General features: G+C 36.8%; 1 non-coding gene across 1 annotated transcript; it reads left to right on the forward strand.

The window, feature by feature from the left end:
• The first annotated feature begins 13033 nt into the window (after nt 1-13033).
• Nucleotides 13034-13140, forward strand: LOC141698899 (small nucleolar RNA R71). The gene has a single exon (XR_012565396.1). It is a non-coding gene; the product is annotated as a small nucleolar RNA R71 (small nucleolar RNA).
• The last annotated feature ends 7650 nt before the right edge of the window (nt 13141-20790 follow it).

The following is a 20790-nucleotide window of genomic DNA, read 5'->3' on the forward strand; positions in this document are numbered from 1 at the left end:
CAAAAATTGCGAATAATTCGAAAATACAAAAATAAAGGGTATTTGAAATACGAATAATTTTATAAAAATAAAAACATGGATTTTGTGGGGTTTGACGTCCCGGTGGGGTCCCGGTCCGCTGATTTTTGAAAAACAGGAACGACTCCTAAATTACCAGTAAATCCCGAAAACACCTAGAATACATTTAAATGCGCATAAAATGAAATAAAATGAGTACCTTAATAAAGACGCTAATAAATACGCGTCCAGATTGCAGATAGATTCATATAATTGCAGTTTAAACATGTATTAATCAATGGAAAAAATATTTCTGGCCCGCACAGAAACACAAATAGCACTTTAAAACACGTAATATCATGGCTGTAAACATTTTAACTTATATAAACACATAATATTTATTTAATATAAAATATTCACATAATTTTCCCGCTTTCTTTATTTGGAGCCGGATTATATATATTTTTATAATTTGTTTTTTTAATTGTAATTTGATTAATAATAATAATAATATACATCTAAGACAAATGTAGATATTTCAATTAATTATTGATCAACACAATGTTTTGAAATAAAATATTGTTATAAAATTTTGGTACATATTAAACTGTCAACTGTAGATATTTTAACATTTAATATGCTCTTACTACGGATTACAGACATTACTGCTTATTCGAGCTAATTAATATGTAGAATAATTTTTTCGTATGAAGTTTTGACATTTGTATTTCACGCTATAATATCATCATTATACAAATTACAAATAACCATTGACTTTAATAGACATGCATAATCTGAAATTGTTAATAAATTAAAATGTGTAATCGGCTCACTTACGTGTTCACTGTATGGGTATATGAATATGATATGTTATATTGTAATACTAAATTTCTACTATCTACGTTAATCATTTTGTTGGTAAAATAATATTCTTGACAGATTTGCATAAGTAATTACCAAGTTATAAATCAATGTATCATTATGCTTTCGATCAAATCTACAAAATGAATTGATTAAGCCTCCTATTATGAACTTCTAAGTTTGAAAAATATATTGTATGTGTACTTGATACTAATTAATTATGGAAGATTTTAGGTCTACTTTACACTTAATTCCTTTTTTTCAATAATAGGACAATGATATTCAATAATCGTCAATCATTATGTTCACGATTCTGTGTAACAACTAACAATTTGATTTATGAAATCATCTAAAGAAAATTAACAATTAAAATATACATATTTTGGTATAATCAAAATATCAAGAAGTATCATATTCTCACTCCACGATTGACTTTACATATTTCAGAGTAACTAACTTCATTCCATATTAATAGCCTGACATATCACATATAACAACTTTGGCGGCATAAAACATGTAATCTGATCATATCTCTAAATAAAGTTGTAGATATGCATCTAAATCTTTTTCATAGCATTTTGTTTTAATTCCGATATTGTCATAGCTGTTCCTGTATTATAACTCAGAGCTGTAGAAGAAACGTTGCATACCACATCTTGCAAGCATCATGAGTTAGTATTCTGCATATAATTTGTATTACATGGTGAACGATTATGAATTCTGGAGTTTACTACTATGTTCTCTTTTAATATATATTTTAAAATTCAATTCTTTCAGCTCCAGTTATAGTTCATTCGCTTTCTTCACTGGACATTTACAACCTAAACTTGAGGATAAGAGTTCGAGTCACAAGATTGTGGCATACTAATAATAGAGAAGGAGTCTTTGTTGGATGTAATTTGATTCTTTTGGACCCTCGGGTAAGTGATGTTTAAAACAGATTATTTTACGTTATCACGTTTATAGTTGCGAGTATACTATTATAACCTACATGTTTTCCTGTTTGTAAGAATGATCATATGCAGGCTTTTGTGAGAGCTGATATATGGAACTCTCTTGACAACACTATTGTTGAGGGTCAGATATATGAAATAACAAATTTCATTACTACCCACGCATCTGGTATCTTGAGGCATGTTCGTTCTGCGCTAAAAATTGTTTTCACACCTTTAACCACAGTCCAAACTATGTATCCAAACGACTTAGACCAGATTTTCATAGAGAGGCACAATTTTGAATTTGTCAGTTTACCTCAGTTGGCTATAAATCCCGAATCTTATGCTCTCGATAGGACATTTGCCATAGGTATCAATAAATTTCATATGCTTTATACTAACACAATAATGTAAAAAGTGCATTTGTTTTAAGTATATGACATTGTTCTTTATCAGATATCATAGGAGTTGTTGCTGATCTCCAGCCAAGGGTGAACATTGAGATAATTTTTGGAGCTCAGCCTCTTATACAATTCAATGTTACTCAAGGACTAGAGTAAGAATTAAGATACACGTGTAGAAATTTATTGAACTAATGTATCTACTTAAATTTAAATTTTTTTCATTTCTATGTATTTTGTTACAAGTGTTTCTTTCAAAGTGGATATATGGGGTGCATTGACTGAAAGTATGACTTCACTGTATGAAGATGGTGAAGAGACACCAGTCATTATTGTTCTGTCAAGTGCCAAAGTTATCATGTACAAATGTTAAATTTATGGAGTAAAGATAGTTTATTATATTATTTACTTAGACAAGCACATTATACGTTTGTAACATGTTATTTTTGGTTGTTAAGGCGTCACTATTATCACTAATAATCCGGCCTCCAAATTCTACATTAACCCCGGAGTACAGGAGGTTTTTAACTTTAGGCATTGGTATGTGTAAAAATATTGTTTTGAAAATTTTGTACGTTAACTGTTTTTGTGTATAAATCTCTTAATACATTTATGTGTGTTACAGGCTTGAGGGCATGTGATATGATGGTGCCGATAGTGATTGATGAATTAAATAAGGTAAATATAGCATTTGTTACAGAAGTAATGTCCAATAAGATTGAACACAAATGACTAAATATATGAAATTAAATATTGTAACATATTTCTTATTGTTTCCTTTGCAGGAGGAGAGAGTCAAAGGTGGTTTTTGATATTTGGAAAGAGAATGCATTGCACGGATGTCGCATGAAAGAATTTTTTTTATTTCAATCAGAATATTCGTTAAGGATATCTAGATAAGTTTTAGAGATAAGTCATTGTTTATATTTAAAACTTTATGTTGGATTTGTAGATGGTTTGAATGTACGCCCTTGCTGATTTCTGCTTATTGTTGGAGTTCACTAGCCTTATTATCATCCTGTTCATTTTCAGCATTTTGTACTGCATCTTCTATATTCAAATCAACCGGCTCTTCATTGTTCGCATGATTATCTAACACATCATGTTGGTTCTGCGTTTAACTATTTAAATGGATTGCTCAAATCCCTGATTGTAACATTTGATGCTTAATATTTTCTCAACGTTTAACTGTATAAACATAGTAAATGGTTTTAGATAATATTGAAAGAAAATCATGAGATACGAGATGCATAACAAAACAGACTTAATCATGTCTGATTGCCTTCTACTTTTGGTATTTTAACTTAAAAAAATGGTAACATCAAATTGACGAATTAAAAAGTCTAAGTAGAATTAAAAGTAAAATGTTCGTCATATTTTGTCTTAATTTCCGTTCCCGTTAAGCTTTCAATTGTTTCAATAGATGTTTAGGAAGAAATCACTACCGAAAATATTATACTAGACGATTTATTCTAATTTGAAGGTCGTAGACATTGTTATACCATGTGAAGTTATTATAATTATTTTTAGAATATTGGATTACTTATGCAGAATCCAAATCCTAACAAACTCATATGTAAAGATTACGCCAATTGGATTAACATCAATCATGTACCTAAATCCATGGTTGACATAGTAATCCTTTTACATATATGGTTAACATATGTTCTATGAGTGTTTAAATTGTGTAGCTTTTTAATAATCATTTGGTTGTTGTTCATCTTTGTCATGGCCGGCATGGAAAATAATCTTGCATCAGTTGATAGCACTAGGACTGATTGGAGGGTTCGTGTACGTATTACTCGGATGTGACCTTCATTTTCTGGCAGTCAGTGTTAGGGCGAAAACACGCGCTAATATTCACGCAAGTATACGCGTTCGCAAGTAATATAGAATATTTTCTAGTTCGTTCCCTCAGAGACTCAGACTAAATTATTGTCTAATTAAACTCACTCACCAATGTATGATTACTTCTCAATGTTAAGATAATAACACTTAAAATTGTTGATTAAATATTAACTATAATTAACTACTTAATTAACCACTTAACTAACACTTCAATTTATCAATAATAAAACACTCATGAGATCACAACTTCATTATTACTTCCTTCTATAGCCATTGTTATTACCTTTAGCATGTGACAGTGATGATATTAATCGAATAACACGAAACTGATAAAAGCCAACTTTCATTGTACTAATACCATTCCACCAAGCATCCACAATTAAGATAGAAGTTGAATAGTCATCAATTATGTTGAGTTCCTATATGTCTACAGAAATTGACAACACAACGATTTAAGCACAAGTTATTCCTTTTTGATTACATAGGGCAAATAAAACTGTTAGAGTTACCCACTAATCATGCACAACGTACATGAACCTATGCTAGCATGGCAAGTTCTAAATCTCAAGATCCACCGTCGCTTCACAAGAGATTAACACCCTATCTTATATGTTCGCGACACACATAAGACGAATACGCACAACCAATACTAGATATCAAGCAATCATCACACACTAAAGTATTAAACAATTAACTAAAGAATTCCATAATAAATCCGTTGCAACCCCATGATCACGATTAGCCCATAATAGAACTTATCGCCATCATGGGTTCATATGAAATCATGATAAACAAACACAAGAAAATAATAACTAAACTAATTATATTAAAACAGAGTACGTCACAAGAGTAAATAAGTCAAAACAAGAAAACTAGCATCCAACGTTACAACGAAACAAGAATCACAAGAAAATATGCTTCCTCTTCGTTGCGGTGTGCTAATTCGGTCTTCTTCCTTATCTCCTTCGCTTCTTGCGTAAAACACAATCTTCTTCTTCTTAATTCCCCCTGTGAAAACGTCTCAAATCTACTTATATAATAGTCCCATAAAACTCAGATTACATAGAAGTTGGAAACCAAACAGAAGTAGAAGTCTAAAATAATTCAGCAAAATTCCCGACCCTGCGCGGCCGCTCAGCATAGCTGCGCGGGCGCGCAGGTTGCTGCGCGGCCGCTCAGCATAGCTGCGCGGGCGCGCAGGCCTCCACTGAAAAAAATCCAAGTTTGCTCCGTTTCTTCGCCGTAATCTGCCCGTTCCTTTCCTCTCGCAATGGTGAACACATGCCAAGGCTTATTCTTGATGATTCCTCCCCCGAAATGCAACTAATACCCTGAAATGCATAAACACTAGAAAAACGCATCAAATATACAAAATACTTGATTTCAAGACATCAATTTAAGCCATTTTAAGACGTTCTAAGTGGTATAAAATGCCACTTATCACACCCCCAAACTTAAATCGATGCTTGCCCTCAAGCGTCACAGACTCAAAAACAAATAAAAATATGTATGAATACAATCTATATGAAAATGCAGCGATCCCCCTTACTACAATTAATCAACCAAATTGCCACATCTCAACGAATGCAGTTAGACAACTAAAGATCAATAAACTCATGCAAACGGACATACAGCCAGAAACGTGGTGTGTGCAAATGCTTAACAGATATGCTTCGGAACTAGACCAATTACTATGACTAGACTATCCTCAAGGCAATCCTACGATTATACAAAGAATAAAAATTCCAGGCACAAAGTGATATACAACACTACAAGAACTCTGGAGCTTACTACGGAATCGTGCTTTTTATTTACAACTCAAATGCTTATTTGACCGTGCAATGAGTGAGGTCCACAAAAGACTTATACAATGATATCCATGTAACGAGCGTTAGGTTAGCGGATCCCATACTCTAAAAGCCTTAGGTCGCTAGGCACAAAGTCCCCTAAGAACTTAATAACTCGAATACCAAAGAGCCCACTCTTGATCAATTATGCCAATTTTTTTTTTTTTTTTTAATTTCTGAGCAAGTGCGTTTCGCTCCATCTTGCTCAACCCTAGACTACTCGCAACATACGCGAGCCGGCTACTAGCCATTTGACGCCTAGCCACAACTAGCAACAACTTCCATATTTTTTTCTCCAAAATTTTTCTTTTTCATATCTTTATCACTAAGAACCTATAATCGAATTCTAAGCATAATAAGTAGATTGACCTTGAAAACAACCAAATCATAACACAATCTAGCCCTTTCGCATTCTCTAAGACTTAGTGGACTTACAATTATTTCTAGCATGCATATCAACCTACACAACTTAATATCACTTTAATGCTATCACTACACTCACATCAATATCACAATTCAGTCGATAAATCATTGCAAAAGGGATCATAGTAAATGCATGAGCTACATGACATTCATAAAAAAACTATATGGCATAAATTATGCAACTATATGAACTAAACTATCATGAATATACAACTAAATGACACACACACAATATTCCTTAACTACCACCCCCAAACTAAAAATCTTCACTGTCCTCAGTGAAAGTAGTAGAAAGGAACACAGGGTATACCTACTCGGAGTCATCATCATCATCACCCTCAGTGGGTGGAGTATCAGGCGGCGGGTATGCAGAGTCCTCACCAAAAACTGGCCACTGGATATCAGCTCCAAGGCCTCGAAAAGCAGTCCCTAACGCAAGGGTGAGTTCCTGAGCAAACCTGCTCTGTGTCTCATACATGGCATCCATCCGCCGTGAAAGCCTCCTATACTGGGCATCAACCATCCCAGCACCATCCTGAGCTCTCGAAGAACCAGCCTCATCACGCCCTGGCCTAGCCATAGTAGCACCTCGTGCTGGACGCCCTCCTGGAAGACGATAACCCAGCCCATGCTCCTCAGGCTCACCACCGGTCCACTCCTGCATCCCATTCAGAGTGCCAGAATCAATCGGAGCGGCTGGCAACTGCAACTGCTCATGAGCCGGCCAGTTCACTCCCACTGCTCGGCATAGCTTCGTAACCGTAGATGCATAAGGGATGTTCATATGCTTTGCTCCCCTCAAAAACTTCAGAATTCCTTGGTAGATAAACTCACCAAGGTCCACATAGTACTCCTCATTCAGAATTCCCCACAACAGCTGTGCTCTCTCAACTGTGACCTCGTGTGCATGCGAAGAAGGCAAAATATTAGCACAAATAAATGCATTCCAAGCACGGGCATACCTGTTCATGGCGATCGCCGGAAAGTGACGATACTCATTATTGCCTGTACTGCGGGTCCAAACTGTGCCCGGTCGATAGAGAGTCGCACAAATCAAATCCAAGTCAAAATCCTCAGCAGTCTTTTCATTCCAGTTCTCCTCCTCGGGCGTCCTCTCTCGCTGTCCAATCACACGGCGAATCGCCGCAGGATGATAATCAACCGTCAGCCCACGGACCACAGAAAACCCATTCTTTTCAGCCTTCGCGTTCGCGTAGAACTCGCGAACAACGCTCATCGGTACTGCTTCGGGTGACTCACAATAAGCTATCCACCCCTTCTCTGCAATCATGGGCAACAACTCACCATCCCTCCCCGATGGTAAAAACCCCCTCTCTTTCAGAATCGGCTTACCCAACAGCCTAGTGTACTCCTCCTCCGCGGCTCTGTCAGTTAACCGAGGCCTTGCAGCAGTACCCCTCGATGAATCAGCAGTAGGAACTGTGCTGCTGCTGTCAATAGTGCGTGCTCTCTTGGGTGCCATTGATTCGTGAATAAAAGCGTGTAAGAACTGATATTTGATGTTTGTGAGAGGGGTTAAGTGTAGGAAGTTTTGTGGGAGATATGTAGGATAGGTGTATGTATATATAGGGTGTGGATTAGATTAGGGTTTGGGAATTAAGGGATAAAATGATGGGGTAGTGGGAACAAATCGTGGGTTTATGGGCTAAAACTGTTTTTGTGTTTGTTTTTGTTTGGTTTTTTTTTTTTTTTTTTTCTGAACTGTAAAAAAAATTTCTGATCCTCGACCCCTGCGCGGCCGCTCAGCATAGCTGCGCGGGCGCTCAGCTTGCTGCGCGGCCGCTCAGCTTAGCTGCGCGGGCGCGCAGGGGGTCACTGGAATTTTTTTTTTCAGCCCCTGTTTTCTGATTTTTTTGTGTTTTTGGATAGGTTATTAACTTCTAAGGGTTCCTGTAACAATAATTCATGGGTTGCCTCCCACGCAACGCTTCTTTTTCGTCATTAGCTTGACGTTTCGTACCCTGCTCAAGTAGTCAACAAAATGGCACTAACCACTTCTCGGTTTGCCATGTCCCCATAGTAGTGCTTCAACCGCTGACCGTTAACCTTGAATGCTTGGTCCGGATCATTCTCAAAAATTTCCACCGCTCCATGTGGAAACACAGTTTTGACAATAAAAGGTCCAGACCACCTTGATTTCAACTTCCCAGGAAAAAGTCGGAGCCGAGAGTTGAATAAGAGAACTTGTTGCCCTGGCACAAATAACTTTGGATGTAGCTTCCTATCGTGCCACCTCTTCACCTTTTCCTTATACATTTTATTATTTTCGTACGCTTGAAGTCGAAATTCATCCAGTTCATTAAGCTGAAGCATTCTTTTCTTACCAGCTGCATCTAAATCCAGGTTCAACTTCTTCAATGCCCAGTAGGCCTTATGCTCAAGCTCCGCAGGTAGATGACATCCCTTACCGTACACCAACTGGAACGGTGACATCCCAAGTGGAGTTTTGTATGCTGTTCTGTAAGCCCAAACAGCTTCATCGAGCTTTAAAGACCAATCCTTCCTTGACGGACAAACAACCTTCTCTAGAATGCGCTTTATCTCTCTGTTAGACACTTCCGCTTGACCATTTGTTTGCGGATGATAGGCAGTAGCTACTCGATGATTCACATTATAACGCTGCATCATAGAAGTGAACTTACGGTTGCAAAAATGCGATCCTTCATCACTTATGATTACCCGAGGTGTTCCAAACCTTGTGAAAATTTGCTTATGAAGAAAATTTAGTACTGCCTTTGCATCATTTGTCGGTAAAGCTTTAACTTCGACCCATTTTGAGACATAATCGACTGCCAGCAAGATGTACTGATTATTGCAAGACGAGATAAAAGGCCCCATGAAATCGATTCCCCATACATCAAAGACCTCGACTTCAAGCATCACATTTAATGGCATTTCATCCTTCCTTGACAAATTTCCCACTCTTTGGCAACGATCACACCTTAAAACAAACTGATGAGCATCCTTGAACAAAGTAGGCCAGAAAAAACCTGCTTGCAGAATACGAGCTCCCGTCTTCTCACCTCCAAAGTGTCCCCCATAAATCGTGGAATGGCAGTCTCGTAATATCCCCTCCGTCTCACAGAACGGGATACATATCCTGATGATCTGGTCAGCTCTCTGTCTAAACAAATATGGTTCATCCCACATATACCACTTCACCTCATGCAGAAACTTCTTCTTTTGAGCGGATGTCAAATTAAGAGGCATTATATTGCTGACGAGATAGTTTACAATATCTGCAAACCATGGTTCTTCCTCCTGAATTACAAACAACTGCTCATCCGGAAAAGATTCATTGATTAACGTCCTATCTTGTGAAGTAGAATCGGGATTCTCCAACCTAGAGAGATGGTCAGCTACTTGATTATCAGTACCTTTTCTATCTTTGATCTCTAACTCAAATTCCTGAAGTAAAAGCACCCAACGAATGGGTCTCGGCTTCGAATCCTTCTTAGAAACCAGATAGCGAATAGCTGCATGATCAGTGAATACTGTTACTTTCGTACCAAGCAGATAAGATCGAAATTTCTCAAAGCCAAAGACTATAGCCAAAAGCTCCTTCTCAGTAGTGGTGTAGTTCAATTGGGCATCATTTAAAGTCTTACTCGCATAGTAGACCACATGGAAGAGATTTTTCTTGCGCTGTCCCAGAACTGCACCTACCGCATAATCACTCGCATCACACATCATCTCAAATGGTTCTGTCCAATCTGGTGCTGTAATGACTGGTGCCGTGATCAAACTCTCCTTGAGAGTCTCGAATGCTGCCAAACAGTCATCATCAAATTTGAAAGGCACATCTTTCTCAAGTAAATTGCACAACGGCTTAGATATCTTTAAAAAGTCCTTGATGAATCGCCGATAAAAACCCGCATGACCAAGAAAACTACGGATTCCTTTCACAGAATTAGGTGGGGGAAGATTTTCAATGACTCCCACCTTGGCCTTGTCCACCTCCAGACCCTTGCTAGAGACCTTATGCCCAAGGATAATGCCTTCACGCACCATAAAATGACATTTCTCCCAATTAAGCACCAAATTAGTTTCCACACATCTTTTGAGTACGACGCGCAGATTATTCAAACATTCATCATATGAGTGTCCAAAGACGGAGAAGTCATCCATGAACACTTCGACGTTATTTCCAATCATGTCAGAGAATATAGCCATCATACATCTCTGAAAGGTGGCCGGTGCGCCACATAACCCAAACGAAACTCTGCGAAAAGCAAATGTGCCAAATGGACAAGTGAAGGTAGTCTTTTCCTGATCCTCTGGTGCAATACAAATCTGATTATACCCGGAATAACCATCCAGAAGACAAAAATACTCATGTCCCTCCAATCTGTCAAGCATCTGATCAATAAATGGAAGAGGGAAGTGATCCTTCCTTGTGGTTTTGTTCAATTTTCTATAATCCATGCATACTCTCCATCCTGTAACTGTTCGAGTAGGGATGAGCTCATTCTTTTCATTTGCGACCACAGTGATACCTCCCTTCTTAGGTACACATTGTACGGGGCTCACCCACGAGCTGTCAGAAATAGGATAAATGATGCCTGCATCTAGCCATTTCAGAATTTCTTTCTTCACCACCTCCTTCATGATGGGATTCAGTCTTCGCTGCTGTTCCACAGTTGGCTTACTACCTTCCTCTAGCAGAATTTTATGCATACAATATGAAGGACTTATCCCCTTGATGTCTGCTATGGTCCATCCTATAGCCGATTTGAATTCTCTCAAAATCCTTAAGAGCTTGTCTTCCTCACTACCTGAAAGGTCAGATGAAATAATAACAGGTAACGTAGATGAATCACCTAAAAAAGCATACCTCAAGTGTTCAGGTAATGGCTTGAGCTCCAAAGTAGGTGCTTCCTCTATTGATGGTTTGAGCTTCCCTTCAGCGTTCTTGAGGTCAGAAGTACCAAGAGATTCAAATGGTATGTCCAGCTTTCGCTTCCAGGGAGAAGCGTTCAGATATTGTAATTGCTCGTTGCTATCTTCATCATCACTGTCAAAATCCCCCACTAAGGCCTTTTCCAATGCATCAGATATTAGCATGTGATCGAGTTCCGAAGTAACCGCAGAATCAATCACATCCACTTTTAAGCACTCCTCATCTTCTGTAGGGAATTTCATTGCCTTGAATACGTTGAAGGCCACATCCTGATCTTGGACCCGCATAGTAAGTTCACCTTTTTGCACATCTATCAAGGTACGGCCAGTAGCCAAGAAAGGCCTCCCCAAGATTATGGGAATCTTCTTATCTTCCTCAAAATCCAGAATAACAAAATCTGCTGGAAAGAAGAGCTTATCCACTTTGACGAGCACATCCTCAACTATGCCCCTTGGGTAAGTAATGGAACGGTCAGCCAATTGTAGTGACATGTACGTGGGTTTTGGATCAGGCAGATCCAGTTTTTTAAAGATCGACAACGGCATCAGATTAATGCTTGCTCCCAAATCACAAAGGCACTTGTCAAACGTCAGATTGCCAATTGTGCAAGGAATGGTGAAGCTTCCTGGATCTTTCAGTTTTGGTGGTAACTTTTGTTGCAGAACAGCGCTGCATTCTTCCGTGAGAGCAACGGTTTCAAGGTCATCCAGTTTCACCTTCCTTGAAAGAATAGTCTTCATAAACTTCGCATAACTAGGCATTTGTTCCAGAGCCTCAGCGAAAGGTATATTGATGTGAAGTTTCTTGAACACCTCCAGAAACTTCCCGAACTGTCTATCCAGCTTTTGTTGCTGCAATCTCTTAGGAAAAGGTGGTGGAGGATAGAGCTGTTTCTCCCCTGTATTAGCCTCAGGCAGAGTGTGTTCAACAGTAGTCTTCCTTGGTTCCGCCGCTTTCTCCTTTTGCTTAGATTCTTCACCTCTAATTTCAGCTTCTACTTCTTTTGCCTTTTCAGCATCAGCTACTTTTCCAGACCTTAAGGTAATAGCCTTGACTTGCTCTTTAGCTTCCTTCCTGCCTGGTACTTCCGTGTCACTGGGAAGAGTGCCAGGTTGACGATTGAGCACTGCATTGGCTAATTGACCAATTTGATTTTCCAAGGTCTTGATAGAAACCGCCTGACTCTTGCACAACAGCTTAAGTTCCTCAAAATCAGCACTAGTAGGTGCAGCTGCACTTCCCTGTTGAGGATATGATTGCCTTGTAGCATACTGCTGTGGTTGCTGGAATCCAGGTGGGTTAAACTGTTTACTCACTCCTTGCTGATATGGTGGCTGAATAGCATTCTGATTATTCCCCCAGCTGAAATTTGGATGATTTCTGTTGTTAGGATGATAGGTCGCTGGCACAGGCTGCTGTTGTCGCTGATAATTATTCACATACTGAACAGATTCGTTTACAAGAGAACACTGATCCGTAGCATGAGAACCTGCACAAAGCTCACAAACCATAGCTATTTGATTAACTCCATACGTAGCCAGAGAATCAACCTTCATTGATAGCGCTTGGAGCTGGGCTGCAATAGCGGTGGCTGCATCAACTTCCAGAATACCTGCTACCTTGCCTGACGTCATCCTCTGAGTTGGGTTTTGATGCTCATTTGCAGCCATCGTCTCGATAAGATTATACGCCTCAGTATAGCTTTTAGCCCATAAGGCGCCTCCAGCTGCTGCATCGAGCATGGGCCGAGATTGGGCCCCCAAACCATTATAGAAACCAGTGATCACCATCCAATCCGGCATTCCATGATGTGGACATTTTCTCAACATTTCCTTGTAGCGTTCCCAAGCCTCGCACATAGATTCTGTAGGTTGCTGCGCAAACTGAGTAAGAGCACTCCTCATAGCAGCAGTCTTTGCCATCGGATAAAACTTTACCAGAAACTTTTGCGCAAGATCTTGCCACGTAGTGATGGACCCAGCTGGTTCAGAATGTAACCAGTCTTTAGCCTTGTCCCTTAGTGAGAATGGGAAAAGCCTCAACTTGATAGCCTCATCAGTCACGCCATTATACTTAAAAGTGCTGCAGATCTCGACAAAATTCCTTATGTGCATGTTGGGGTCTTCAGTTGCCGCTCCTCCAAAAGAAACAGAATTCTGCACCATCTGAATAGTGCCCGGCTTGATTTCAAAGGTGTTAGCTTGAATAGCCGGATGAAGGATGCTTGACTGAATGTCATCAATTTTAGGCCGAGAAAAATCCATAAAAGCTGGATCAGCTTGAACAATACGATCTCCCATGTTTACTGGTTCTTTCTGCTCAGTTCCTGAATCCGAATCCTCAAAATTTAACTTCTCCGGAATATCAAGAACTTCGTCCGTCTCCTCAGCTGTATCTAAAGTCCTCTTGCGAGCACGAGAACGAGTTTGCATAAACGCTTGCTAAAGTACCTGAAACACAACCAGAAAAAATAAGTAACTACTACGTCCTAATCACTGAGTCCTAATGACCAATGATGGTAAGTACATAAACTAAACAAATACGCCGAGTCCCCGGCAGCGGCGCCAAAAACTTGTTAGGGCGAAAACACGCGCTAATATTCACGCAAGTATACGCGTTCGCAAGTAATATAGAATATTTTCTAGTTCATTCCCTCAGAGACTCAGACTAAATTATTGTCTAATTAAACTCACTCACCAATGTATGATTACTTCTCAATGTTAAGATAATAACACTTAAAATTGTTGATTAAATATTAACTATAATTAACTACTTAATTAACCACTTAACTAACACTTCAATTTATCAATAATAAAACACTCATGAGATCACAACTTCATTATTACTTCCTTCTATAGCCATTGTTATTACCTTTAGCATGTGACATTGATGATATTAATCGAATAACACGAAACTGATAAAAGCCAACTTTCATTGTACTAATACCATTCCACCAAGCATCCACAATTAAGATAGAAGTTGAATAGTCATCAATTATGTTGAGTTCCTATATGTCTACAGAAATTGACAACACAACGATTTAAGCACAAGTTATTCCTTTTTGATTACATAGGGCAAATAAAACTGTTAGAGTTACCCACTAATCATGCACAACGTACATGAACCTGTGCTAGCATGGCAAGTTCTAAATCTCAAGATCCACCGTCGCTTCACAAGAGATTAACACCCTATCTTATATGTTCGCGACGCACATAAGACGAATACGCACAACCAATACTAGATATCAAGCAATCATCACACACTAAAGTATTAAACAATTAACTAAAGAATTCCATAATAAATCCGTTGCAACCCCATGATCACGATTAGCCCATAATAGAACTTATCGCCATCATGGGTTCATATGAAATCATGATAAACAAACACAAGAAAATAATAACTAAACTAATTATATTAAAACAGAGTACGTCACAAGAGTAAATAAGTCAAAACAAGAAAACTAGCATCCAACGTTACAACGAAACAAGAATCACAAGAAAATATGCTTCCTCTTCGTTGCGGTGTGCTAATTCGGTCTTCTTCCTTATCTCCTTCGCTTCTTGCGTAAAACACAATCTTCTTCTTCTTAATTCCCCCTGTGAAAACGTCTCAAATCTACTTATATAATAGTCCCATAAAACTCAGATTACATAGAAGTTGGAAACCAAACAGAAGTAGAAGTCTAAAATAATTCAGCAAAATTCCCGACCCTGCGCGGCCGCTCAGCATAGCTGCGCGGGCGCGCAGGCCTCCACTGGAAAAAAATCCAAGTTTGCTCCGTTTCTTCGCCGTAATCTGCCCGTTCCTTTCCTCTCGCAATGGTGAACACATGCCAAGGCTTATTCTTGATGATTCCTCCCCCGAAATGCAACTAATACCCTAAAATGCATAAACACTAGAAAAACGCATCAAATATACAAAATACTTGATTTCAAGACACCAATTTAAGCCATTTTAAGACGTTCTAAGTGGTATAAAATGCCACTTATCAGTCAGCAATTCCGAGGTGTTAATCTAATTTTGCTTGATTCTGAGGTAATGTCTTTCAGTTTATAAAGTAGTAGTATATGATCAATGTTTATATAGTAGAGTTTTTTAATGAGCCAATGTTGTGCAGGATTTTCATGTCTTTGCATTTGTGAATCGTGTGATTTGGCATGATGTTAGCAATATTATACTTGAAGGAAACGCATATGATATTCACAACTTTATAGTAATGGAGCCTGCTGGACTTTTGAGACCTGTATCTTCTGATAAGTTTATTATTTTCGCACATGATACCATTGTCCATCCTGTTCCTTTTGAAATAAATACCATTCCAAGGCACAAGTTTGAGCTTAAGACTATTCCTGAGATTTCTGAACTTGCAATGTCACTTTCTGAACATGAGGTCCCTGTACATGCTATAGGTATTTCTGTATCTTATCACATAATTGTTTTTATTTAAAATGATCCTTTACAAATTCTAATTAGATGACATTGCATAGATATTGTTGGCATGACTTAAAACATTGAACCAGTAAAGCAAGTTTATACACGATTTGGTGAGAAAAAGTTTCTTCATTTTGAGTTATTTGATGGCAGGTAAGACCATGCTTTCCCAATAAATGTAGTTTCGATCGGTGTTTTCCAATGCCAATAAGATTGTCTATCTTTGTTTCCATATCAGGAATGTGGTTCAGATTTATGCTTGAGATCAATTTACTGATGATGTAGCAACGGCGCTAGAAGGAAATGTTGTGTATCCTCCAAAAGTGATCTTGACAACAATGAGGCCACTAATCCATAATGGTTCCATTTACTATCAATCTATATATCTTTACTAGAAACTATAATTATTTTTCATGGTGAAAACTAACTCTTATTGGTAAATTGCTTCTAGTAGGTTCACTGCAGATAAGAAGTTCATCATGTTCACAGATTTATTTCAATATTAATCATCCGGCTATTGAGGTGTTAAGGCAGAGGTATAAACACTTTTGGGTAATGTAAATTTTTAGTACTGGGAGAGATATAAACATGATTGAATTGTATAAACTCTAATGAATATGTTGTGTACTATTGTGTCTACAACATACTTGGTGGAGCAGTCTAAATAAACTACTTTTGGCGTGAAGTCTTCCCTACACATTTGCAATCAATTTATTCATAATAAGATTTAGCCAGATTGTGTTCTGGAATGTCTGCTATTTTGCATTACATTTGAGTTTTTGTCATCTTAAAGATGATTGTTGTGAGATTTTAGTATTCAGCCAAACTTTCTCTTATGAATTGGAATAAATTTTAATGTAGACTCATATAAATGTTTTACTCATCTAATCATTTGTTATATGTCATTGCCGAAATCAATGTTTACTTATGACATGTGAATATAATTTTAGATGTTGCTATTACAAATGGGAATAACATACAAATTAAATGATACTCTTTTCCATGTAGATTGGAAGACAATGATGCAATTTGCATATAGATAATAACAATGTTCACTTTGATCCAATAATCTTACAAACACTTTCTACAGAATAATATTGTCACTAATTTATAGTAACGTTGATTAAACATTAACATACTAACATTCTTCTAATAATACACTGAAATATGAATCATATATTGCGACCATAATCATCCACTAATATGCGAATTCTACCAATTGCTTCAATCAACTGACCAGCCTGGCCATTCAAATTATCAAGATGCTCCTTCCACCCATCGCCAAACTTTTAAAAGCCATTCACCATCTCTGCAGCGTTTAGTTTCAAGGTTGTCTCATGACCACGTAGGGAGGTGGACGTATCACCTAGGAATCTGAGTGGATTTCCCATATAAGATGGTGGAATTTCGTCACTGCTTTGGGATAATTCTCCACGTGTTTTCCTTGATCTATTCTGCAAAATATCTTCTATATTGATGTAAAGGAGAGAGATAAAATTATGAAGCAAACGTCCAGAAATTGGTAAGACATGAAAAGAAACAGACATGTAAAGAATAAACTGTTCCTGGAGGCCAACCGAATGAGCAAACAAATCAGATTTCCTGCTTTCCATGGATGCATACAACTTGATCAGTGTTGAAATCTGCGCAAGTGACAGCCAATTGGTTCAACTCCTCCATTGCCACATTTTTAATCCCTGACCATCGTTTCCTCTTTGCACTGTGTGAAGTCATTTTTCACGCTATATAAGAGAAGGTGTAAGAGATGGTGTTTGTGTGAATGTGATTGTATGTGTGAGGTCATGTACCTTTCCCTTATATAAGCATCAAACTTTGATAACTGTCTGTTCTATAATGTGCAGTTAAATAACTGCAAGTCAGTTACCTAAAACTTTGGTAACTGCAAGTCTCCATAACTCTCATCATAACAGTTCTCTGTGAGTGAGTCTTTGACAACCAACATACAATTCCCAATTCATCATCAAATACTTACAAATGCAAAAATTTATGACCAAATGTAAACAGGTTCAAATATGAAACAAAAAAAGACTTTTATGACGAAAAGTACCATGATACAAACGCATAAACCATTCTTATGTTTTTGGTATCATATAGAGAAAATAGTAAGTGCTTATGATTTTACATCAAAACTATCATCAATCTCAATTACTTCTTCAGAACATGAAGGAAATATGAAATCTTCAAAGCGGTATGTTCCACAACAATGACGAAGGTGATTCACGCATGCCGTATCATAAACAGAAATCCGGAAGTCTGAATTACCGCAATATTTAAAATATATAATATAACCCTCACGTACAACATACTTCCGTAAAAACTGATTCATCCCATAAATCTTCTTCTCCGCAAAACAGAATTTAAATTTTGCACTCATCCCACCACCGAGAAAAATCTTTAAGTTATTGGCAAGTTTTGTACCATGATGACAGTAAAACACATGGGGTACTTCCCGCATAGTAAGATTATCAATTACTGCAAGAACTTATTTTAGTGATTGACTCCTTATAAAACAAGAATAAAGTACAAACATACCAGCTCCCTGAACTGTAACGTATGATCTGTAATAACCTTGAAAAACTTGGCATAATGTTGAACATCATCTGCCTCACCTATTAAAATGCAACATGGGAAACAATTTCAAAATCTCAGGTTTTTAAATAGAAGCTGTTAATGACAAGATACCTCCATAAGTTCCATCTTTTGGAATGACAGATTCATCAAAAACACATATTTTAAACTTCAGTGCTTCGTCAGTATGGTAGAGAGCAATGGTATCACCAATTTTAATTTGTGTATCTCGAATGAACCAATTCCACTCATTAGTAAAAAGGACTGCGTCAGTAACCCATTTTACATGTATAGGCCATTCTTGATCCTTAAAACAAAATGTAATGACCAGAGACTTTTCACATAACCCCAATTTGTCGCAAGTATCTGAATTGATAACCTAGAAGGAACAAAACTATTAGAGATAACACATTAAAAAAATGATAATGTTTTAAAATAAATTTTGAAATATGGACGTCTATTTGTTACCTTTGTGAATGATGTGCCCAACAAATATTTGCCTTCAATAAGTATGTGCTGAACAGTGCATAAATTAGTTGTAGCATTACAACAAAAAGTGGTACTCAGTCTTTCTAGCTCGGTATTAGTCCAGGTCAAGTCAGAATCCCATGCCACTTCTGTATATTTCATTTCCACCGCATACGGATTATATACTTGAAATTTGAACTGCGCTCCTCCTTCATATTCCAGTAGAACCATATGGTAGGGCTTCATTAAGTAGAAATTCATCATATTAGACAGATTTTTGATGCTCTTAGAGTTTATCGGATATTTTCCCGTCCAAATAATATTCAAGGGTCCTAACAAATTAACCTAACCAGGGAGGTGACTCTCATAGTTTACATAAAATGGCAATGCCAGAAACTGCATAATTTGAACAAAGTAAGCAAAACAGATACTCTAATATATAACAATTACAATTATCACATAATGAGCAATTGAACTTTAACAAAGTACAGAGCTACATTCTAATACATACCAATTCCCCCTTTCTGTAAAAATCACCCATATTTGTACAAACAAAACATATCTGAACTTCTTTTAGATCCATTTCTGCATCAATTTACATTCAACGATCAATCGAACATCAAATTCTTATTCTAACAATGAGAATACGTAAAAGATAATTGAACAACTTACTTCTTTCAAAATTAGTACCCCCGATGAAATGATATGGATTAGTTATTGTACTGATTGCAACACTTCAAACTCTAAGCATAAATTACTTGAATCGGCTTCAAATTGAAAGAGAAAGTGTGTGAATTGTGAATTTTAAGTGAGTTTTGTCTGTTTCAAATTGAGAGTGTATGAGTTGTAATTGAGCTATGCTGATTTGCTTTTTCTTTTTGTTTTTGGAATATGTTTGTGTATTATTCAACTATTTTGTCCATCCTAAAAACCTAATTTTAAATGTTAAATTCATATTTTACTTTTCCTTATAAATTGAATGAAAATATAAATGCTCTATTAACGTATTTTAATTAAAATAAAAAAATTCTATAATTATGCTTTATATCAATACAGTATATAAGTTTAGAAAATCTTTAATAACTTGCTGCTGTACATACTTTTTTAGATGCAGAATATGTGATGTCATCTAAGAATGAATGTGAGTGTTGTATTGTATGTATATCATTTTTTTCATTAAATTAGATCACATTATTTAATTTTGGTATTGTCTAAACTATTCATGGCAATATTATTTGACAAACTTTTACCTAAACTCGACACCATTATATTTCAGTGAAAAATAAACTATTCAAATGGTAAAAATATTTATTTGGTGTGAATCATAAAAATTACTAAATTTTTTTTTGCTAGCATGCGTAGCTGACTCATCAAACTAGAAAGGCCATTTCACGTTCCCAGTTACTAATATACAATAAAGACAATTAACCAATAAAATTTATTTTGCACATAATTTATAATTACAATACTGAATTATACTTTATTCACTTAATCACGTCGCGAAATTCCCGGTCGCTACAGTATGGATTGCTCAAATGCATGATTGTAACATTTGATATAAAATATTCTATCAACTCAAACTCAATCCCCAAGTTTTAAATATAATTCATTTCATCTATAAATGTTAAATCATTATATGTTTACTTAATAGTTATTTGATTTTATGATATGAAGAACATGCATGGATGAATGAAATCAGATTCGAACAATTACTTAACCACTCATCACTAATGTTCAACAAAATTAAAGATATACATAGAAGTATCATATGTAATACCATATGTGGAAAAAAAATGAATGATGTAAGGGTGCATATAGAGGAGGAAGTAACAAAATGGACCCGGTGAATAACAATAATACCTCCGTTTTTTATTCAAGTGATAGTTACTCTGTAGTTGTAGTAAAAATAAAAACTAAAACTTTTTGGTGCCTGATAAAAGAATAGAAGATGTGTCAATTGTATTTCAATTTGGCCACAATTTGGTATCTATACATTTTTTTCATAAAATTAAACCACATTAAGTAATTCATGTTATTGTCTAATTTGAAAATTTTGTTTTTCTCTTATA

Source organism: Apium graveolens, chromosome 11 (assembly GCF_009905375.1).
Source record: "Apium graveolens cultivar Ventura chromosome 11, ASM990537v1, whole genome shotgun sequence".
NCBI classification, from domain to species: Eukaryota; Viridiplantae; Streptophyta; class Magnoliopsida; order Apiales; family Apiaceae; genus Apium; species Apium graveolens.